General features: G+C 51.7%; 1 protein-coding gene across 3 annotated transcripts in view; it reads right to left on the reverse strand.

Annotated features, from left to right (window-relative positions):
* The window catches only part of CASZ1 (castor zinc finger 1), a 208411-nt gene that overhangs the window by 126738 nt on the left and 57804 nt on the right, over positions 1-23869 (reverse strand). The window lies entirely within an intron of this gene.

A 23869-nucleotide genomic window follows, 5' to 3' on the forward strand; every position in this document is an offset into this window, starting at 1 on the left:
AAAGCTTTGGTATTTCTGATAAAGCCATCAAATTCCTTATCACGCTGACACAAAGAGCATTTAAAGAGACACACACACTCTCCAGCACCCTCCACTTCCCAGTCCCAGGCGCCTCAGGGTAACCTTTCTGAGCTAAAATGAAAAGCGGGGGGGCAGGGGGAGGTAGCTGTTTAGAGCCCTGCATTTCCCAAGCATTGAGCCCACGTTGTGAGGGGACCTGGCCTGTTTAACCTTTAAAGAGGGAGGCTGGGTTCTGTCAGGCTGTCCTGAATACTGGGACAGATTCGATAGCTCTGTGTAAATAATGCAAGCTGAGATGTGGCATCAATAGAAATGCCCTGCAACAAGAAGAATATCGATAGCCGGAAAATCCTATGAGGAGGATGGCAAACCCAAGTGTCTGTAGGTGCTTTTAAACTGGGAAAAGGGGAAGAGAACCAGAAATCTTGGGCTGTCATGAAGACACAGCAGGGGCTGCCATTGGCCCTTGGATGTGCTTTTCCTCATGATGGCCTCAACAGGGTGTGAAAAGATACGGCCGTGGACTTTGGCACTGCCTTTCCCCTGCTACACCAGCCTGAAATCTGCCCCTGTCCCCCAAGCAATGTGACAGTCACGCAGGCAGCCGTCGGGAACCCCTGCTTCCCTCCCCGCAAACACAGCCCGGAGACATTCTCTCTCCTCTTTGCCACAGCGCAGGCTGTTGTTTAACCTTCAAATTTATTATTTTTAATTATTTTGATTTATAAAAGCGTGCGGCAGTTAAAACCACATTAAATAAACTCAGCGTTACGGCGCTTAACAAACACACATAACTTTGGACTTCTGAGGACTCCATAAAATAATCATCCGCCTGGAAGTCGCTGCAGCCGCCCGCCCGCGCCTGCCCCGGCGCGCTCTCGCCTGGCCGGGCTCCCCCACCGCCACACACCCACATCCACGCACGCTCCTCGCTGCTCCTGCCCAGCCAGCGCCGGCTGCACAGGCCAAACAGGATCCACGCTGGCACGGCTCCACTGCCGTATGAAATCCCACTTCGTGCCCAGCCTCAGCCTCCTGGAAGTCCCACTTGCACCCAGACTCCTCATCCTCTTCTCCCCACTCCTCTCCCCCCCTCGACAGTCTCCGAGCAGCTCTCCTTTCTAGCTTGGCTTTCTGCCCTTCTCCAAAAGGGCGTTTCAGACTCTGACCTCCCCTTCCCAAAAGGTGTTTCATCCCATCTTACACGCTGCTGAGATTTCAACAGAAGAGCTCGTAATGTTTTGATACCATAAAATCAAACAGCATTAGGTCTCTACTGCCTTAGCTAGGTTTCATACCCTGCTTCACATCGGCCCTGAACACTAGCACGTCTACTTGCTAAGCAAACAATCAAGGCTGGAGGAGATGAAGAAGAAGAAACAAGAAAAGAGAGGAAGGAGAAAGAGAATGAATAAAAAAGTGAGACCACCTGTCTGGTAAACTCCACGCAGGATGCCGTTGGGAAAGGCTGTTCTAGGACCTAATCCAGTGTCAATGAGACCTCTGCTTCCATTGCCTGTGCAAAAACCTCTGCAACCAGCTGAATGCTGAAGGTGTGGGCTCTGCCTCGCAGCCTCTCTCCCCACCTGAGGATGTATCCCAGGGATGTGGAGAACACACAGCATCTTCCTCCTCCTATCCATCCCTTGCTTCCAGGAGCAATAAAACATGCTGATTCTTTTAAATCCCAATCACCTGCTGTTTCTCAGCCTGGCAGGGCCATCCCAAGGAACTCAGTGGGTGGGCCTGAGACACACACAGAAAGTTGAGGGAAGAGACTCTCACTCCCCTGTTTCATTGGCATCTGCAGTAAAACATCAGTGATTTATACAGGAAGTAGGTGAAGAGCAATTATAATTGATTGGGAATCATTTCCTGATGGTGTCTGGGTGTGATTGATGGTGCCGGCCGACTGCTAAAGGACAGCAGGCACTGAAAAGAGACAATTTGTAGTTCCCGTCCGCTGAGCTGAACGCACCACAAACCACGAAACCCTCTTCTGCTAGAAACTCCTGCTCAGAAACATGCGGCTCTCCCCAAACCAACCTGGCCCTCAGACCTGAGCTGTCCCCTTCTCTCACATAACCCCAGCCATCCCCTCACTCACTGAGGGTGGCCATGCCTTTCTCTGAGCCGGCTGACCCCATGCTCCAGCAGTGCACCTCCCTGCCCCTTCTAGTTTTTGTGTTTTTTAAGAAATAAAGTATCTGTCACAGTGCTGACATGTCCTCGTGATATGGATGGCTAAATCAGCGGAAAGACAGTGAAGTCGCACACCTCAGGTGTCAGGTAGGGTGTTAGGGAAGCAGGGACAGGTACGCAGCACACAGAGCCCCAGCACGTGGCTGTGCCGGCAGCATCTGCAGGGCCATGGAGGTCACCTGTCTGAATGCTGGCCAAGGGCTGATCCTCCTTTCCATCCATAACAGGGTAAATCAGGACTGAACTTAAAAGCCCTCTGCAGTTTCCTGGTGTAAAGCAAGAGTGAGGACAAAGTCAGCCCATGTTTCGGAACCGAGCAGAGGCCAGCTCCAGCTGATGGCTGTCCTCCACCGGAGCAAAGTGAATCAAAGAGGTGGGACGGGGCTTGGTCCAGCTCCTGGGAGGCAGCCAGCCACACGAGAGAAGCCGCCACCTTGGCCGGCACAGACTGTCACCGCTGGCTATCTTAGCAGAGAGGTGAAAGGGCTGCAGACCAAGTGCATCTTCTGTTGCCCATCTACCAGGCTACAAGTTTCTACTGAGTCTTTTTGGGGTCTCTGCCTTTGGTCAAAATTTGGCAAAAATAATTTCTTGCAAGATCCTCCCCCTCTCTTTGCGTACCCATGTTCTTTTCCCTGTCATAGCAGGGGCCTCTAGCAGGGGAGTCCCCAGGCCAAGGAGCCCAAAAGCAGCACAGGCAGACCAGCTAGCAGCAAAGGAGGAACACAGATTGCAGCTCCAGTCCTTGCTAGATGCGGAGTCCCTTGGCGGCCATGGTCTGACACTGAACCTTTCTGTACTTTGGTACAGCACGATCCTGAGAGTTACCTGCCTCTCATGAGAATTGCAAGGTAAAAATTACCGTGTGCAGCACAAGTGCTAACGCACATCCTACACTTTGCTGCTTTTCTCTAGATCCTAATACATATATAGTACAGCAACATTTCACATCTCTACAGCAACTCACACCTAAGCCCATGCTATCTCACGGAAGATATTCCTGAACATCTATCCCTCCTCATGAGGAAGAGCAGAACAAAATTAATAAACAAAACCTCTTGCTAAAAGTCACAACCAAGCATCCCAAACGCCCGCTTCAAGTAGAATTTTACACTCAAACAAAAGCTCCAGAAGCTCCATGAACCTCTCCAGGAAACTCACCAGCAGACATGAAAGGCATTTGGAGGCTGCAGTGATGGTAGAGATTTACAAATGGGGAAACTTAGTCACTGAAGATTAACATGATTGACTGAGATAGCACCGTCCTTGGCAGAGCGGAGGAGGAGCTTATTCCTGTACACCTCCTGCTCTAACCACCAAATTGTCCTGCCCTGTGCTGGAGCAGTGAAGACAGCAAAATTCTGCCACAGTTTGAGCTCAGGAAAGGAATCTTTAGGCTGACAGGTGTTGGGTTTTTGTTGGGTTTTCTGTTTTGTTTGGGTTTTTTCCATTAAGTATTTGCATTTTTACTGAGCTACTGGACAGGATGGAGAGGACTGGATGTGGGGCAGATGGGGAGGACGCTGTGCAGACCTCCTTGCCCGCAGTTTGTATTTCACTCCCCTGGGAAGGCTCCAGAGTGCACTGCAAGTGCTGGGACCTGAGACAAGGGACCCAGACATGCTAAATATAAAGGCTGCAGGACTGAAGAGGGTTTGTGGGTTGTTGTTCATGGGGAGGGGTGGAGGTAGAGGAGGGGGCTGGGTCACAAACTGCCTGCAGTCACAGTAGCCTGTCAATAAATTTTGCATTCACTTTACTTTCCGACAGGGATTCATTCCCTAATATGGGGCTGGCAGCTTTCTGGGTTATTTCGAGTGTGTGTGATAAAGTTCCCTGGATACTGATGGCTTCCTAGGATCAGGATTCTGAAAAAAACCCAGCAACATGCCTTGATGTGTGGGGTGAAGAGAGGAACCGTAGCTACTTGCAGGCTTTTCTGTGAAACGAGGCAGTGTAGGGGTATGAAACACAGTCCCTTCATCTAGGACAGAGCCTTCTGGAGCTGGAAGCTGAACCTTTCTGCTGAAGAGAGTGCCTTGAGGATTTTATCATGTGCCAAAGTCTTTCCTGCTGAGATTCCAAGCACGGAGGGAAGGCAACCTTACACCCTCCGTTACAGCCACTCCAAGAGGTCTGACCTCTTGTGCATCAGGTGAATACTGAGGATGAGACAGCCCCTGGCCTGAGGCAGTTGGGCTAAAATATAAGAGCCAGGCAAAAGGAAATCAAGGCTGAGAGAGATGATTTCATCTCTCAATGACTTCTTTAAGGTTAGATGGGTCGTGGCAGAGCCAAGAAAAGAAGCTGGGTCCCCAAGCCAGCACTCATATGCTCTGGCTTGTACCGTCTTCCCCACCTTCTGGCAGTCATTTCAGATGCCCAGAGAGACCTGCTCCCTTGCACTCTGATAAGGCAAATTATCTCCCATCTATTCCCAGCTGACTTCCTTAAACCTACCCCAGCAGCCCCCACGCTGCATACTCCATTAGTGACAACTCTGGAGTACTTGTCTAACCAGAGCCTCTGCTTTGCCCTTACTCTCTCAGCTTCAAGACTGAGTCGTGTCTGGCATGTGGGGAAAATTCCCCAAGCAAATGAGGCCTCAGAGAGGTCTGCTCATGCCAGGCTATCCCATGATGAGCCCAGTGCTCTGCTCAAAAGGCAAGTGCACTTTCTGAACCAAATCACCTGCTTTCTAAAGCCCAGGAATGGGAATTCCTCAAAACTGACCCCAGCAGGTGTCCTCAGGGGTCCTTCTGGCTTGGATTAGCTTTTAAAGGAAGAATCAAGCAAAGCATGCCACAGATGATGTGCCACGATTGCAAACGTGTCTGGCTCTTGCCACCTTCTCCCTGACCCAACCCCAGGCAGCACTCCTGTGGAAAGCGGAAAATCCATGAAGAGTTAAAGCTGTGCCACCCAAGCCGCTGCTCACGAGCAGCAGGGAGCCCTCCACAGGCTCCTCTCCAAGCATCCCTGGGGCCAGAGGCCACTTTCTGCTGCGCCTGGTGAGGCTGCCAGCTCCTGTCACCCGCAGCACTGGGCAGGGAATCCCAAGCTCTCGTTCCTCTGCAATGCTCAGCTGAGACTCCTGAGGGCAGCTCTGAAGGGAGAGGGACTGGGAACCTGCAAAACCAAAGCTGTTGCCACACCTGCCAGCTTGGAGCAGCTAGTCTTCAGGGACACCTCGGTAAAATGAGCTTGGAGAGGGACTTGGTCCACATCACCAGAGCAGCAGGTGAAGACAGGACTAGGCTCAAGGGAGGGAGGCCTCCATGTGAGGAGGTGCTACTCAGGTCACTTGTGGAGCAAGGGCACTCATCGATGCCATGGTAACTTGCAAAGGAAAAGCCAGTCACTAAGACCATGTTTGCAGCGGTTTCAAGTTAATACATTTTACCTGGAATTTGCAACAGGCAGGGAGCGTGCTCGCGGTCCCACACCGCAGCACAGCTAACAAGCGGTAACTTGCTAATCTGCCATAACATGATCATTTACATTCATGCGAATGTACCCTTGGATCCCATTGCAGTGTTAACCTCAGTGTCCTGGCCAAAATCCATCTCAAGCCACTGCATGCTGCCTACAGAAATTCCCCAGACAGTTTCAAAAGTAGAGGGTCAGGTTCCTTACATCCTGCCCTGGGCTGTTGGGCAGTGCTGCTGCCAACACGAAGGAAAAAATTACTCAAAGTCTGGAGCAGGGGTAGAAATCCAGAAGGTAAAGAGTGAACCCTCCTATCTACCATGTACACCACCACTGATTCAGATTGGGGGCACTGGGAAAGTTTTTTTCTGTGCCTCAAGCCAAGCCTTCAGTTCCCTAAGCAAGCTGCAGACCAGACAAACGCAGAACAAGCTGTCCCATGGTTTTAAACAGATGCATTACTCCTGGACAGCAGCATAAAAAGCAGCGTTGTCTGGAAACACATACGCACACAACTCTATAGAGCCACAGGGCCACCGAGGCCCCTGCACAGACCTGGGCAGCAGGATGGCAGCAGCTTTGTGCACAGCTCGCATTGACTTCCAGTCCAGCACACACATACAGGCATGCAGAGAAACCCCCACAGCCACAACTCGCATCTTCATCCCCATGTCCCCCACAGGCACTGCCACAGGCTGGATGGAGAGAAAAGGAGAAGAACTGCCTCTGGAAGAACAGAGAGAGCTGATGGAGACCCAGGTCGCAGCCGTACCAGCTGACAGGGGAGCTAACATCCATCGCCAGCCCTCTGGCACCTCACTCACACAAGCTGGAGGCAAGGGGAGTAGGACCTGAACACAAGAATCTCCTTCCCTGGCTGAACTGCCCAACCAGCCCCGCTGCCTGAGCGGCCAGGGTGTTCCCCCAAGGCACACAATGGTTCTCCAGTACCTACTGCTTGCTTCAGGCACTGAGGGCGCCCACGGCACGTGGATCCCGCAGCCCTGCCACCTAAAAGGCCTGACACTGGCACAGCCAGAAATGGAGCAGCCAACAGGACGGCCAAGGTGCTCTCATGAAGGAGAGATGACAAGGAGGGCCTTGTAGCAGCCCAACTGTGGCTGGACAGTGTTGGCAAGGGAAGACATTTTGGAAGTGCATTTGTGGCTACCTGTCATCACCATGGCCCCAAGAACAAAGCTATGGAGAGAGTGATGCAGTGCTCTACAAGCTGCTCCGAGCCCTGCCATTTATTTATTTATTTATATTATTATTTTTGCTTTGGGCACCAGATAGTTCTGGGCCACAAGGGGTTAACCACAAAAGCTGCTTTCTCTGCCTTCGCTCTACCTCAATTTCCACTGCTCCCATCACCTTCCTCCCCCACCCCCTGATCTTATGAAAAAACCCCATCAAAATAACTATTTTATGTCTCCAAATATGCAGATCATTTTCTTTAATGAAAGATGCTTGACGTCTCCGATCCAATTAATATGCAAATGCAGGCGAGGATTTATTTGTGACATTCTGTCTGGGTGAGAGAAAACAAAAAAGGCCTGTTAACCAAAACACTAATTGCTGTGACTGATTGTCACATATCATCATTTTCATAGGATCTCCTCCATCCCTGGCTTGCAGGGAGCTGTGAACCAGGACTCGGAGACTAGCAGACACCAAGGAGAAACAGGGCAACCAGCTACCTGCCTGGCACGCTCGGATGAGCCGGGGCCTCCTTCCCGCTGTATGCCAAGCCCCTCCAGCTCACATCCCTTCCCAGCCCAACCGGTGGAGTCACTCAGAAGCAGCTTTTCATGACCCCTTCTGTGCTTTCCAGGCAAGATGTTCCAGTATCCCCCAAAAGCCCCAGGAGTTACTAGTGTTGGTCTTCTCTTCTTTTCTTTGCACTATCACAAACTGTGCTTAGAAAGCATCACACTATGTCACACTTTCAAGGGGAGGTGCCCATAGAAGATGCAGCTAACTGGGATCCCATCCCTGCTGCCCAGCTCAGCATTTCTGGATCACATTCTCCACTCCAATAACTCATTCTAATTCAGCAGTTCAGCTGGGAAGTGGTTTTGGTCCAAAGACACTGAACCGAACACCATCAGACTGGGAAAGAGCACACCCAAACTTTCCCATGTGCCCTTAGATATTTAACTGGACAAATTAACTATCCCAGTCCCAGCCATACCCTGCATACATGAAGTGCATGCACTGTTTACAGCAGGCACCATCTCTATATCCACCAGAGAGCATAAAGCACAGAGGACAGCAAGAGGGAGAGGATGGAAAAGGGCACAGCAAATCAGCAAGGCTATGTCTACACTGCAGCTTTAAACAGCTGGCTTGGGTACCACACGCTTAGCAGCCATGGCAGCTCTGCAAGGGCTGCAAAACCTTCCAGAGAAGCTGAATTGAGCCTTGGGCCATTAGCCTGTACCAGATCCTGTGCTGCCCACACTGTGGCTAGCTGGTTTAAAGCCACTGCTGAGCACACCCACATGAGCTGTGAGGCCTTAGACTCAGTCAAAGCCCACAGAAGAAGTGGGAGGCTGCCAAGCTGCACCACTCACCCAACGCTGCACAGGCTGCGCTTCCCCTGGAGACCAAGTGCACATATCCCCCTCCCCATTTGGTGAGCAGAAGATGCAAAGATTACCATATTTTAGAGTCCAAGATGCATAAGGACACCAGGGATGACATATCCCAAAGGTAGCAGGGTTTAAAAGCAGAGGTTCCCAGCTGCTGATATTTGCCCTAGAAAATCACCTGATGGAGAGCTGACTACTCACATATGTCGGTTCCTCCTCTTTTCCCTGGCTACCTACCCGCTTTCAAAGCAATTGAGAAGACATGAATTTGCAAAAATGCCCAGCACTAGGGTCAATTCTGCTGGCATTGAAGTGGCTAGTCAAACTTCTGGGACTTCAAGGAGATCAGGTTTTGGCAAACACAAAGCACATACAAATCCTACTGTGAGTATTTTCCTGCCATTACCTCCCACGTAAGCAATTGCTGGAATTGCCACAGGGAGATTCTGTGATTATGTACAGAAAGGGCATCAATCAGGCCAACTCTCTATTCAGCTGCCTCCCATCCATTGAAAGAAGTCTGGGAACGTTTGATCTAGAAGTTAGAGCACAGGATTGAGAGGCGGGTGCTCAAGCACCACTCCCTGCTCTGCCAAAGGCTCATGAACACCTGTAAATTATTCATTTAACTTTTCCTGTGACTTGATTTCCCCTTTGCTTGAAGAGGGCAATAATGCTTCTTCACCGTGCATAAATTCTGAACTTTTGCTGATCTTCACAAGAGGATCAAGGGCACTAGACATGAACTAAATGGCACCATGACTGTCAGAGTGTGTGCTCGTGTTCCACTATACCACCTTCCACCACAGGATCCTTAAATATTCTGCAAATCTCCATTAACTCAGCACATCATCCCCTGCAAGGCAGGGGGTATTATCATCCTATACCCTCATGGGCAGGAGGTGGGAGAAAGCTGAAAGGGCTGGGTAGTAACAGAAGTGCGTCACAGCCCCACAGTCCAGACTAATTACTAAATGGCGTTCCTGTCCTGGGAGGAGATCTCTCTGCACCCCCTCCAAGTTCAGCACTCCCTACCAAAAAAGAAACACAGATTCGCACCACGCATAGCTGAGTGAGCGGCGGGCAGAAGTATTTAATTTAACTTTCAGGGTCTTAGGACAGGTCTGCATCAAGAAAGATGGCAGATTCCTGACACCATTAAAACTGAAGTGAAATCTGGGTCTTAATAAAGTCACTAGGAGTTTGCCATCTACTTCAACAGAGACATATTTCATGTGGATAAGGCAGGTTGTAGCTTTAACATGTTTTAGCTTATTAGTGTGAATCTGAGGTGCTCTCTAGGGTTTAGCTTGACCAGCTAATACATATCAAAATTAATTTTTACCTTTTCTACACAAGACTTTTCATAAGGGTTAGCAAACAACTGCTCTACACAAATCCTTTTCTTTCTTCCTTGCAAAGAGAAGACCCAGGAGATGAACTCTGCGGAGACTAGAAAAACAATTTCTGTTTTAAACCACACATGCTTTGACATCTGGTTTAAAACCAACCCAGGCCAAAAGGGACTGAAAGTTACTACTCTGATGGCTGCCCAGTGGTCTGTATAAAATACAGGAGTCGTACTCCACATCTACCCCCTTAAACAGGTCAGAGCAGCTGTGTAAGGCATGTGAAGTAATCTTAGAGAAAACACAAATCTGTGATGGTACTGATAAAAATTTCCCAGCACAGGCAAGAATAGAGATGGACAGAGCCAGGTATTCAGGCCTCAAGCAGGAAAACCTACAGATGTAGATGAAGCATACCATGCTTGAAGACTTCCTGCACCTCCAGATTCCTTGCTGGAGCAGAACTGGGGACATCGCCCTCAAAAGTGCTTGTAACCCTAAATGTAATTCAATGACACATTTCCTGATAAAGCCGACTTCCAGGGGATCTGGCTCACAGACAGTCAAGGCAACAGAGTCAGCTCTGGGCTGAGCACCCTTGCAATGCAAGGGACGCACAAAAACCAACTAGTCAGCACGCTCATCCTTTCAGCAGTTCTGGATTGCTCCCAAATGGGATGTCTGCTGCACCCCGCCACCCAGCTCTGGGATAAGGCAGCACTAAACTGGAAGAGGAAAGGGCCCCTGAAGAGATGCCTGAGGGATTTGGTGGGCTGGGAACCCGGAAACCGTCTGGGATGTGGGTGGAGAGATCAGTGCGAAATAGCAGAGCTGTGACACATACACTTTCCATTCATCAAACTCCAGGGAGAGAAAAAAGCAATTATTTTCCCTGGGCACATGGGGAACTGAGGCAGCGGGACCACCTGGGGACTCCACTCTAGGAGCCATACAAGGCCCAGCCTCTCAGTACCGCAGAGTTTAACACCCACCACATCCATCCTCGCAACTCTCCTCCAAGTGTGTTATCTCAACTACACAGGCGGGGAACTGAGGCATAAATGGGGCAAGTGATTTGCTTTAGATCAACGCAAAACTTGGCACAGTAGAGAGCTGAGACAAATCTCAGATCTCCTGAGCCCCAAGATAATGCCTTAACAGCTTCTGTTCATCAGAAAAGACTCCCAGTTCTGTGATTCAACTAGTTCATTATCCCACCCCAAGAGTTTAAGGAAGATCTCAGTTCTGGCTTTTCTAATCATTAAAATGAACGATTAGACCAGTTTCAGACCAGTTCTGAAAGCTGTCGATGATGTGATCCTGCTGTGGGCAGGAGGTATGCTCAGTACGCTGATGGCAATGCTGGATAAACCCCACGGGGCTATCTCCAACCATAGATCTACAACGTGGACAGTGTTCCTGTGATCTTACCTGCAGATGGAAGAAGAATAGGTGAAGGGGATCGTGGCAGTCTCTTTTCAACAAGAGGAATACTCCTGAGAATGACAGAATTGCACAAATGCCCTTGGCCAGTGGATGTAGAAGAGCAACAGGCAAGTCTGTAACAACAGTTGTCCCCAGGTCCCCACCCCTGTTTTAGCTCCTGTGGGCTGACAGCCTCCCTTTCCGTAGCATCTCAATGCATTACAGCTTCAGCACACCCAGTCTCACAAGGCATGATACTCTTCCCAACACAGAGGCAGAGAATTGAGGCACAGAGAGGCAAAATCATTGCCTCCAGAGCCCAGGGAGCGTGGGCGCATCTGCCACTCAAGCTAACGACAGACACGATCATGGAGAGTACAGAAACTGCTAGGCCCAGTGCTTTCCCTCTTGTGCCATGGAGGTGGTCAATCTGAGGACCTCCAAAACACATCGTCCTGTGATCACTGACACCCTTCAATCAAAACCAGGAGGTCCCTGAATCCCAGCTGTACAGCCCTCATCACCCCTGCTACCAGCAAAGGTGGCAGGAAGGGCAGCATCGTAGGAGGGGGGCAAAAGACACAGAGGCGGTGGCATGGGAGAAGAGACAAGCAAGGGCTGGTAAACAACCCCCTCCCATCCCCAATCCCAGTACTTTGAAGATCCGTGTGTTTTGAATTTAATTTTGATTTTCTCGACTTCAGCAGATTAAAGTTGAAATAACCTACAAATTACTTAATGTGTTGTAAATCTTCTGAAATTAAGGCCTAATGGGTAACACATGTCGGCAGGCAGGAGACACAGAGGGGAAGCAGGGTTTCTCACCAGCACGAGGAATGCTGTGGGGATGCGAGCCAAAGGAGAGGGGGCTGGGGCAAGGGATGTGGAATCGCAGCCCTTCCCCACCAGCCTCCCAGTACCCACCTCGCCTTTGGGTCGGAGCTAAGAAGGCACCCCCGGGCCATGCCGTTCACACCTCCTGGCAAAGGGGACACTGGCCAGAGGGGCCGTGCTGGGAGGCTGCTGAAGGAACTGGATGGCAGGACGCTGGTGCGCTAGCAAGGGGCACGGATGCCGAAGAAAAGCCACTTTAACACCTCATTTTCCACTTGCCCTCACTGCTCAGCACTTCAGTGTCCCCTACACAGCCTGCAGAGCCCTGTCCCCAAACAAGATGCCCCTTCACACCAGCATCTGCCCGCAGGGACCTTGGGAATGCCTCCGCCACTTTCCGCACGGGATGCCTTGTCACGGGGCAGCCGCGGGAGTCTCCGCAAAGCAAAGAGCGCTCCCGCTTCCTCGGGGCCTGCCGTCTCCTGCATGGCCACCTCCATGCACCTGCCTCACCGGTCCCCGCGCCGGGCGGCCCCGGCTCCTCTCCCACACGAGCCGCCAGCTCTCCTGCTGCTCCTGCCTGCATGGGCTCCCCCTCCCCTCCCTCCTCTTCAGCAGATTTCTCTCAAGTGCGCTGCCATATGGTTCCAGTTAAGCCCCATATTTTTTCTTGTCGATTGAAAAGACACACTTTCCTCTGTGCCAGACAGTTTACAGATTGCTCCGTTGGCTCAATTTCTTATTGGATTTCTCAAAAAAACTGACATTTTAAATTAATTTACAGCCACAACAAAAAGAGTTCAGAATTTTAATGGTGTTGTAAGTAATTTTTAGGTAATCCGCTCCAGATTTTGATATTAACCTTTGAATCGGAGTTCAGGCTGCTACTATGTTACAGCACTTTAGTTGGCCTGGGTATTGGGGAGGGGGGCAGCGGTGGGGTAAAGGGGGGAGGTAATTTACTGCATGGCAGCATGTGAGCCTGAGCGCATGGGAAAGCACATGGCAGCGTATGCACCGGGGAGGCAGCCCTGGCGCATGTCAGCATCAGCGTGTGTGCCGGCGACATGTGAGCACAGATGTGCGCAGGCATGTGCGTTACCGAAATACGTGCCAAGGACGGCAAACGCGCGTGGGAGCTGCCGGAGGACCGGGAGCGGGACACACGGAGTCGCCCCGTGCCCAGGGGCTGGCCAGAGGCGCACACCTCCGCACAGGCGTCAGCACACGCGCGCGCAGATGCGTGGGGAGGCAAACCTGCGGCTGAAAGCGCTGCGGTCCGGGAGAGATGGCTCGGCGCAAAGGCGGGCGAAGGGAAGCACGAGCGGAGGCGGGTGGGAGGCAGGTGCTGGCACCTCGGCACCAGCGCAGATGAGCGCACCGGCACGTGCAGGTGTGCCTGCAGCCAGTGCCCACCCCGGCATGCGCGGGAGGCCTCCCCACGCCCATGTGTAAGCACACATCGCCCAGGCGCAGGTCACGGACCCGGCCCTGCCACCTCATCCTCCTTCCTCTGCCGAGTGCCATATCCAGCCCAGCACCGCAGGCAAGGAGCGGGGCCGGCCGGCGGGGCTGGGAGCACGGCCAGCCACCACTGCTCCCCAGCCACGAACCTCTGCTCAGGGGCAGGATGGAAGTGCTGTTCCCTCCTTCCCTTCTCAGTGTTCGCTCACTAGGGCCACCCTCAAAGTTTAAAGCCAAAGCCCAAAGGTAAGGGACTCTGCCAAGTGTTGCACGAAAGGGGCAGCGGCCCTAGGAGCTCTGCACGGAAGAGCGAGGTGTCTCTCTCTGAAGGAGAGCAGCGCACCTGGGATTAGAAACAACACAAGAAAAAAAGCCACAGATACGGAAAATGCCCAGGGGAGGGGAGAGGGAAGAAGAGAAAAAAGCAGAAGGAATGAGAGAAAGAACAACTAAGAGGGAGAGGAATGAAAGAAGGAAATTAAGCGGCAAACAACAGCAGCAAAAGAAAGAAAAAGCAAATGAGAGAGCAAACGAATGAGAACAAATTGAGGAAGAAGGGAAGGAAATTAACAAATAATTAAGAACAAATGAATGAGAGAACTGCAACAGAGTGACGAAGATGCAAAGCAACAAAGTGAAGGAGACGGCATCATTCCTCCCCAGCCCAGGCCAACAGTTCCCGTGGATGTAACCACAGTGCCAACAAATGGGATTTGCAACACCGGAAGCCTGGCAGCAGCCCTGCCTTCCTTTGAGAGCCCTCTGCAGAGCCTCACTTTATTAGCAGCCAAGGGACCCTGGCTGCCCACGGTGCAACACGCCCCCAGCACCTTCCCCTGAGGCTGTACTGTATGGGGCACATCCATCCTCAGCGTCTCTCTAGCCACTGCAAAGGTGCCAGGGTTAGCAAAACGCCTGGCATTACCCTGGCTTGCTGCCACAGACCCTCACATCCCATTTCCCTTTATCATTTGCTCTGCCTGGAAATCCCTTTCCACTTTCCAGCTGCATATGGGCAGCAAAGCTCCTGTGCCACCCTGAGCTGTGTTACCACCGTGCAATTGCCAAACCAACCGAGACAAAAGGGGAAGGGGGGGCCTGAGTACAGAGCCGCAGCCCTCGCCAACATTTTACTAAGCTCTGGCACAGAGCAGACGGTGGCTGGATATGGTGCCAACTCTACTACAAGAGCGGATTTTTAACATTCCTCCCCTCCAGGAGTCACTCAAGGCAGCCAGGGAACCTCAAGCAGAGAGATATGAAGACAACGGCAGCCCAGGAAGGTCTGCTCTGCTCAGAAACCCTGCCACAGGACAGAAGTGACAACAACTAACGTCTTCTGGAGCACAGGCCATGGTAGCTACCTGCACAGGTGGGAGCAGTCCAGCCAACAGAGCTGGCTGCATGCACTGCCTGGCTACGGGCTCTGGAGTAAGTCACTTACCAGGCTAGTTGTCTCACAAGACTCTGGAAGTGTTCAGGATGTATGGGAAAAGGCAACAAAGTCATAAAAGAGTCGTAAAGGCTCAGTGGTGCTGAGGTGCTCCATAGACCAAAGGGATGACAGGAGAGGCACCCATACCTGATCAGTCCTGCAGACCCACCAGGAAGGAGGGGAAAGGGCAAGGACAAGGGATGGAGGAGGAGAGGAGATGCTCCCTTTGCTCCCAGCAGCAGCTGGACCCCCCACCATGGTGGGGGAGCCCATCCTGCTCCCCTAACTTGGCCCTTGCCCCATGCCACAAAGGTGTGACTTCTAGCTCGTTTGCTAAGCAGACCTGTCTCTTCCCAGCCGCGCCACCTCCTTCCTCCATGCAAGAATCTGTGGGATTCACGCACCCTCCTGCGAACCGAGGAGTTTACAGGAGCGCCAAGTCATTTCCTGGTCCTACATCCTGCAAGACGCAACAGTGGCTGATACTGCTGATCAAACCTGGCGCAGAGCCACACGCAAGGACAATGTGCCACGTTCTGATCCACCGGGCACAGCGCCATGGGCAGAGGGACTCAGATGCCCCTCGGCACCGTGCCAGGCGTGGGGGGGATTCAGATGCCCCCCCCGGCACTGTGCCAAACCAGGAGAGGGGGGTTGGATGCCCCCTTTGGCATGACGCCGGGTGCTGAGGGATTCTCCCTGTGGCACCCTGCCAGTGGGAACAGGGACCCCGCAGCCCAGGTCCAAGCTTAGAGAAGTTCTGGGATTGAGGACCAGACCTCTCCCCTTCCCATACCAGCTCTGCGCAGCAAAGGCGCCTACATTTCACTGAAGTAGGAGGCGAAAAGCATTAGAGCGGGCTGATGAGTCTCGGTGACAGGGATCCCTGAGAGCTCCCTCCTCGGGGCTCCTCTGCAGAGCTGGGCTGTCCTGCCACTCAGAGCACCCCTCGGCAGGCCGCCTCGCCAGTGATTGACTGGGGAAGTTGCTATGACGACCCTGGTTTGAAAAAACCCTCAGTAGTTGCCAACTATTTGTGTTGTTGTTTTACAACTGTGGCCAGTGTCACATGAGCGGGAGCCGGCTGGGGGCCTGGGGACACAAAAGCGAATGGCTTTTTAATGGAGTGTCCTGCCAGCGCTTGAAGACTCAATAAAGAGGAGCTGGCGAGACCCCTCCGTGCGGAAGGCCCCGCGCACGGGGCCAGGGCCTCTTTGTAGAGCCGCGGCCAGGGTGGGAAAGTTTGGAGGAATCAGAAGAAAAGCCTCCCCCCGTGGCCTGGGCTCAAAGTGCTGTCTCCCTGGGGGACGGATCCGTCCCCAGCTGGCCCTGGCCGTTTCAATGGAGCTCGCTCCGGGCCCTTTCCTACGTCTCGCCCAAGGCCGGTGCTGCCCAGTGGAGTGGGATGGCAGAGTGTGGGGAAGATGCGGGAAGGTGCAGGAGGGGACACAAAGGGTTTTCCCAGGAGCTGGGGCTGCTTCCGAGCAGGAGGAAGACAGCTCAAAGAGCTGGAAGGGAGAAAACGGAGGAGGAGGAGGGGGAGATCCCCATACCTCCCAGGAGCTGTGTCTGCTGGCAGCTGGACCCTGACTGGGGCTGTGCCAAAGCCAGAAGATATAAGGGTCTCCAAAGCCAGCAGGTCTGAGCTTGGGAGCGGATGCCCCTCTCAATGGGAAAAGCCCCAGGAGCAGTTTTGGGGTGCAAGCTGGCAGCATGAACAGCCAGCAGCAAAGACCAAAAGACCGGTTCAGTAGCAAAGAGCACTAGGGCAATTTGGTGTGCAGAAACTCCTTCTGAACTGGAAAGCAAGGGGAAGAACAGACCAGGGGCGCAGAGAAATGTGTGGGGCTGAAAGGGCACTCTTCCCAACCCTATGCGATTCTCACAGACTTCTCCGACTCCAGGGCCTTTTCTTACAGAAGCTATAATTATATTACAGAGTTCCTGTGTAAGCTACTGAGCTTTATTAATTAATCCTGCTTGGTCTCACCCCAGCCAGGGCCCTGGCCTCATGCAGAGATGTGGAATTTTCCAGGAAAACTTGAAAATTGTCATCAAGGAGAAGAAAATGTTTGCACTCAGCCTTTAAAGTGTAAGGTGGAGAAAGGGCTCGCTTCTCTGATTCAGGAGCAAGGTCGGGAAAGGCAGTGAATGCGTGGTACGGCTCTGGGGTGTCCCTGACCAGAGTTGTCCTGAATCAGCGTGGCATTTTCCCAGAGAAGCCCCTGAACATGGGAAATTTGGCTTGGGGATTACTAACCACAGACTTGGATATGGATGAAGAGAGGTTTAAATACACACACACAGCTGTAAACTCCATCTGAGCTCTCAATTAAGCTATCACAGTCCAGTATTCAACCTGAGGAGCCAGTAGTACAGAGGTGGGGGGTGCCCAATTAGCATTTGGATGGTCTAAAACAAGCTTATTCCTCAAACGATACAGGAGCAGACATCGCATGAGGCAGAAGTCACCAGGCAGAGATGGACACAGCTGATACTCAGCCTCTCTGAAGGAGTTTTTGCTCAAGGATATGCAAGCCTGTTTGAACCCCAAACTCAGATGAAACCTGGAGAATTCCATAGATCATAAAATTAAAAATGTTAGCTAATGTCATGACATATAACGGGGAACTCGTGCCCTTAGACTGACTCACCTTTCCCCACTTTTATCAAGCCATTACAGAGAAGCGCGGAACAGTACTGCCTGTAGCCTGTGCATCCCCCCTCACTCCTTTCCCAGGCATTTGTACTTGAAGAAGGTACCTGCCTGCCTAGAAGCTGGTCTTGGAGGACAGGCACAGGCACTCCCCACCCTGCTACAAGCTACAGCTGCAAAATAAGAGGCCAGAATCTTGTTACAAGGATCACACAGAAAAGTTTGGCTTCAAAAGGCAGTAGTAGTTTTTTCTGTAGTGGCCAGGATAAATAAAAGGCTCACCTGATGAAAATATCATACTTCAGAGCTCAGGGAATCACCCTTCTTCCTTCTCTACACTGAACACTCCCTGTGCACCAAAGATTTAGTACCTCACCACGCTCTACTCACTGAAGGGCTCTGAATATCCATGCAATCATGATTGCATCCTTGTAGAAACACAAAGGTGCACACCTACACTTTTGCACACATAGCACTGGCAGTTGTGCCCACAGACCTGCACACAGGCACTCTTTCCTACCTGCCCAGGACTCCTATCACTCATGCTGGTAAACTCTACCACTTAAGAAACAGCAGCAAGACAGCAAAACACAAACAAACTCGCCCCAAATGGAGACATCCCTTCTTAGTGCACTCTACCCACCCACAGTGACTGGGATCCTGAGCGTGTCTAGTTCTGTCCCAGCTTAATCTCTTGCCTTACATTAGGTAAACTCACTCCATCCAGGAGCCACTGGCTTCTAGCTTCCATCCTGGAAAAGTAAAGGTGAGTCAGTGATGAACAAAATAAATAAAAACAGAGAAAAAGGCACTAATTGGTGAGCACCTGCCTGCAAGGAACAGGAAAAATACCCCCCCCCCCCCCAAAAAAAAACCTCTAGGAAAACAAAATGCACCGACATCTTTTTATTTTGTTTTTTTCGGTAATTATACTAAAGATGAAAAACTCATAATAAACATCTCCCAGTCCCCACCTGCTAACAGTAATTATAATAGACTCAACAATAAATGGTAAAGCAGAGCAGTGCTGCATCTCGGGAATTCTCTAGGGTATGTGGATTAGCTCGGAAAGCCTGAATGATTAAAATACACTAATTAAAATTTTGTGTTCCTTGGTAACTCGTCTGCCTGGGCCCCTGGTGTTGGCAAAATGGGAATTAACGTGACAAAAGCAACACAGAGGGTTTTTGTTTTAAATAAAGAAGGGGGGGGAGATCTATATAAACAAGTTCTCTCTGCGCACACACACAAATTCAGAGGGACACAAACTCTTAGGGAAGGACTGAGGCGCGTTGCTGGTGTTTAGGATGAAAGCAGCAGTGAAAGCCTTCCCTCATTGCCTAGTTTCTCCCCAAACCATCAAGGAGGAAAGCTTGGGAGAGAGGAAGGGAGAAGACAGAGCGCGCTGGCTTAAGACGAACAGGGTCATGCGTGACCAGGAGCCCGGCTCTTTTAAAACAATTAGAGAAATAAACACACGGAGAGGTGGAGAGGCTCACGCAGGGAAACCCCAGCGCAGGACACTCTTCCGCTCCGTCTCCCTCACACACATTCCTCCATGGACTCGTCTGCCCTGCTCTTTACCAAAGAAAACAGGACTTTGGGATAACACACCAGAGCTTCTACCCCAGTGCAGATACACAAAAGAAATTGAACACTTTTGGGTTGCCCTTAGCAACCTAATTGCATCAGTACATTGCACACAGGAGCCAAAGTAACTGAATTTTGATGAAAAGACGGCGGTAATTTACGGCATCACGAAATTAGTTGTCATAGCGACGGGTTAATTACATCTCAAATTAACAATGCAAGTGTGGTGAAATTAAATATAAATCATATTTTCTGCATAAATTATAGGGGTTGATTAGACCGGGGCTCGGGGAGAGGGAAAGGTTGAGCCGCCATGGGCCTACGCAGCTTTCTGAGCCGACGAGAGAGTCTCCTGGAAACACCGGGAGGAAGACGGAGTAGGGGGGGAATGAAAAAGTGTCAAAGAGAAAAACGCACTGCCTTGCTGCTCATCTTCTGTGGGGTTTTCTTTGGCTTTTTAATTGTCATCTGAACTCTCCCTCAGTTTCCCCTCGTGGCTTTTGGAGGAAGCGGGGAGAGGAGCCAGGCCCAACGCGCTGCGAGGTGCTGCAGCTCCCCATCCCGCCCCAGCACCGCAGCTCTGAACCAGGGGAAGCCGACCTGAGCAGCACGTGGGCTGCCTACCCTCAGCACCTCCCTGGCCTCTTCATGGGACAAAATGAGGGGCCAGCTCACACCAGAACTGCTTGTAATCTTTGTGCCCAGGAAAGCAGTTTCAAGGCCAGCCCAGCTCCCTTGGTGCAGGTCATCACATGCCATCTTACACCTCTGGATCACACTGCAGCTGTCCGGGCTCTAACACATCCGTCTAACCTCTAATTTCTTGCCTGGTTCACAGCAACAACACGGAATGCGGTCTGCCAAACTGAGGAAATCCATTCTTGGCAGAGTCCCTGGCTGGAGGAGTGGCACAGACCAACCTGACACAGGACAGGGAGAGGAAGGCGGGCTCTCACCCGCAGTTTCTGTTCGGAGCACACCCCGAAAAGCAGATCAAGCCAAGCACTGAAACGAGATGCCAAAGGGAGCAAGAGAAAGCATGTGACGCTGCTAAGAAATAAGAGCAGGTAAATGGAGGACATTAGTGCCCAGCCGCAGTTCAGACCTCTCAAAACAGCACCTTGCCAAATACATGCAGAGCAAAGCCCCGCTCATGCCCAGATACCAGCCCCATGCCCTGCCAGTATGGAAGTCTGGCACAGGCAGGAGGCAGCAGCTCTGCTCTGGGGCAGTAGGACGGGTATGGGGAGAGACTGCAGCAAAGCTGGGAGTGGGTCGCCAGCTGCACCACCAAGGAGCTCTGTGGTTGCTCTATTAAACTCTTGGTGACCCTCAGCGAGCACAGAGCATTGCCGCTCACAATGGGACACAGCTAACAACAAACAACTACAGAAAGAGTGTCTAAAAATACCCGGCCCCCGCCTGCCCTGCGCAGCCCAGCAGCCCCTGGGAGTTGGGTGCTTGCAGGAGCTCCAGCCGCTCCTCCCGAGGCCAGTCTCCTCTTGGCTTCCCAGGAGCTCACAGAAGATGGTCACGGCCTGAACCATTCAGTCCACTGCGGGGACAGAAAACGATTTTGCAGTCTGGCTGCCAACCAGCCCTGCCCCAAGCAGGGGATGATGTGAAAGAGCCAGGCGCAGCTCTCCTCTCAGGTCCTGGCTTCTGTTTCCAGGCTGGGTGACAACGGGCACCACGCAGCTCCACACAGGGCCCCGGTGCTGTGCCCAGCCAGCCCCTGCCAGCTGCAGCACGGTGCTGGGGAGGAAAGGGGACGTGGTAAGTGTCCGCTCCAGGAAGGGGGGGACATATCTGTCGGGAAAGGACACACAGGAGCCAAACCCTCCAAGCGTAGTCCCCTGCTTTCTGCCCTCTGAGCAGAGTGAGGAAAACCTCAAAAGAAAGTCTGCAAAGGGCAGACAGGGCATACCTGCAGCACAGACAGACAAGGATTAACATCGGAAGGAGCCAAGTGAGCTGCCCTCCCAGCTCCGTGTGCCAACAAGGCCTCCCACAGCCCTGCAGGACTGGATGCAGTCCCCAGCACAAAGGGAGATTCCCATGTTTAACTCCTCAGACATCTACTATCCCTGAAGAAAAAGTATCCAGGAACCTTTCTCACTGTGTCACTCTCGCAGAACTCAGTAACAAACCTCCCAGGGGCTATTCTCAGCCCAAAACCTTACACTGCAGGTTTGCCCTCCCATCCCAGTTCCGCTAACTATGCCTGTAACAGCCATCCTGCCAGCCATAACCAGAAGAGCAATGGGAGGCATAGGGCTCTTGGGGGACTTCCCTAAAATAACAGATCCCTCCCACTTTAAAAATGTTTTTTACTTAGCTTGCATCTGCCCAGACTCCTTTCCTCTCACACAGGCTGGCTGCTCATGGTATAACATCGCTTTGCCATCTCCCAGGTACCCTCTCTGTTACCAGCTAGTCACCTCTGCTGCCATCCTGCCTTGCCTCCTGCCCACACAACTTGTAGGCAGCACCGGCAGCACTCAAGACAAAATACTGAGATTCTCACGAAATCCTGCCACATTTCATCTGGTCCTGCACTGAGGAATTTCTCAAGTGGGGGAATTTGGGGTTTGTTTTTTTTTTAGAGGGGAAGGAGGGAAAGCATATGAAAGAAAGGAAGGAAAAAGCCTAAAAGTAAAAAGCCCTCTGGTCCTGGCAGCCGGTGTGATCGATGATGGTGGATTTGCATGTACATTTCATTAATTTTTCAGCATGCATTTTATTTATCTATGCGCCATACATCTGCTGAAGTTTATATACTTGATAATATATAAATATAGACACACAGCAATCAATACGACATCCGCTTCGCAGAAGCTTCCATTAGCCCCCCCCCGCCCCCCCTTCCCTTCCTCATTTCCACAACCTGCTGCCTGGGCACCTTGTGCTGTTCAATCGGTTTCCGATTTTCATTAGCGGTGGAGCACCGGCTCCCCCGTCCCCCAGCCCTCCCCGCACGGATCCCATTCACCTCCACGTAGGCCAGGGAACCGCTCCAGCGGCCAGCAGGCGCCTGCCCCATTGCGGGGAGCCTCTCCCCGCTCGCCCTCCCCTTTCCGTGTCAATAGGCTTCCCGAGCCGCAAGCGCTGGGATGCTGGGGCTGCCCAGCACAAGCGAGACTGCTTCGAGCCCAAAGGACACCTCAGAGTGCTCTCAGCCATCCCCTTCCTTCCAACAGCTGAGTGGGATTTTCTCTGCCCAAGGGTCCTGGCGAGAGGCAATGGTAGCAGCAGTGGGGACAGAGCAGAGCCTCACACCACCTTCTTCCCTTCCCCAAACACGACTAAGCCAAAGCCAAGGCTTGAATGCCAGCACTAGGCAACAGAACAGACCAAACGCCCTCGGTTCTTTGGCCCTTCTGTTTCCGCACCCCAGTTTAACTGCATCATCCCATCGTCTTCACTCTGTTGCACGTGCTATGCATGGGTACGTGGGTGGGAGAGAGGGGGAGCACGTCTGGCCAGTTCCCTGGGGGGCTCTCGCCGTGGAGGAGAGCTCTGCCCCCAGAGCCCTCTGAGCCAAACACAGCACCCTGGCATGCTTCTGCCCAGCTGAATTACCTCCTGCAACATGGCCGAGAATCTTATTAAGTGGGCTTTGTAGCCAGGATCAAACCACAGCTGCTAAGAACAGCTTGGGTCAGTGTAAACTGCGGCCTGAATTTCCATTTTTATCTTGGTGGACTGTCTTCTCTCTGCCCTAATTTCTCCTCAATGCTTGGAAATTTGACTTGAACATCCAACCTGTCCCCACTGTATCTTTGTCATGGGAAGAGCTCTTCTACACTCAGTTTCTGACCTGTTATACACCCTGGGCATGTCACACCCCACTGAATGTTTCTAGTCCCCCTTTCCATCCCAGTTTTCAACTCTATAGGAAGGAGTGTTTCTCATTATTGATTTATCTATCGTCACTACAGTCTTTATCTCAAATTAGCTGGTCCATCTATAGGGTAACTTACAAACATCTGCAGCCTGGAACAAACACTTGGGAACCACTCAAAATACTTCTCGTAATAGCCAGACAGCACATCACCTAAGACAAGAACTGTAGTGTGAAAGTACGTAGTTGTACGGCACCTTGCATTACGGGGAAATAAAATTGGGAAATTTATTAAAAAAGAGTAACTGTTCCTATTATTATTATAACTGACTACAAGCCAATCAGTGTAAAGCCTGGGGAAAATTATAAATGCTTTCCCCCCTGTTTTAGGATGGGAAAAGAGATCTTTTTGCAGGAGAGAATATATGGGAAGGTATGTGAGAGCAGAGCAAAGGAATTAAAGCCCAAGTGACAGATTTCCAGAGGACAGATCTGAATCACGAGTGCATCTTTTCTGTCTGACTAAGGAGCCACACAACCTGTTTAAAAACCCACTGGACCTGCGTGGCCCAACCCTTCACTCTCCAAAATCCCTGACCGGGCTCTCTGCTCTCCTCAAGCAGGAGGCCCCTGGCAGACGTGGAGATAAAAGCAGAGGGTTTGGCAACAGAGACCCGTAGCTCCCTGGTGCTGGCGCCTGCCCTATCGCTGCCATGCAAGGACCGCAGCTTCCTCTCCGCAGCCTGTCCTCGGTGCTTGGAGCTAGCCACGGGCACCCACACCTGAACTTGTCCACCATGAAGGCCAGTCACCTTTGTCCTGCACAGCCTTCCTTCTCGGCTGCATCCCGTTCCACGTGGCAAACACCATTCAGCTAGTGGCCAAGTGGAGGTTTGCAAAGGAGAGAGAGACTGCAAATAAATAAAAGGATGCCTGCGCCTTTAAAAGAATTTTCATTTATAGGCTCTTCTCCTCTTCCACCATTTCAGTGATCTATATGCAAATATGCTAATGAATGCAAATTAA

The sequence above is a fragment of the Buteo buteo genome, chromosome 5, assembly GCF_964188355.1.
Source record: "Buteo buteo chromosome 5, bButBut1.hap1.1, whole genome shotgun sequence".
NCBI lineage: Eukaryota > Metazoa > Chordata > Aves > Accipitriformes > Accipitridae > Buteo > Buteo buteo.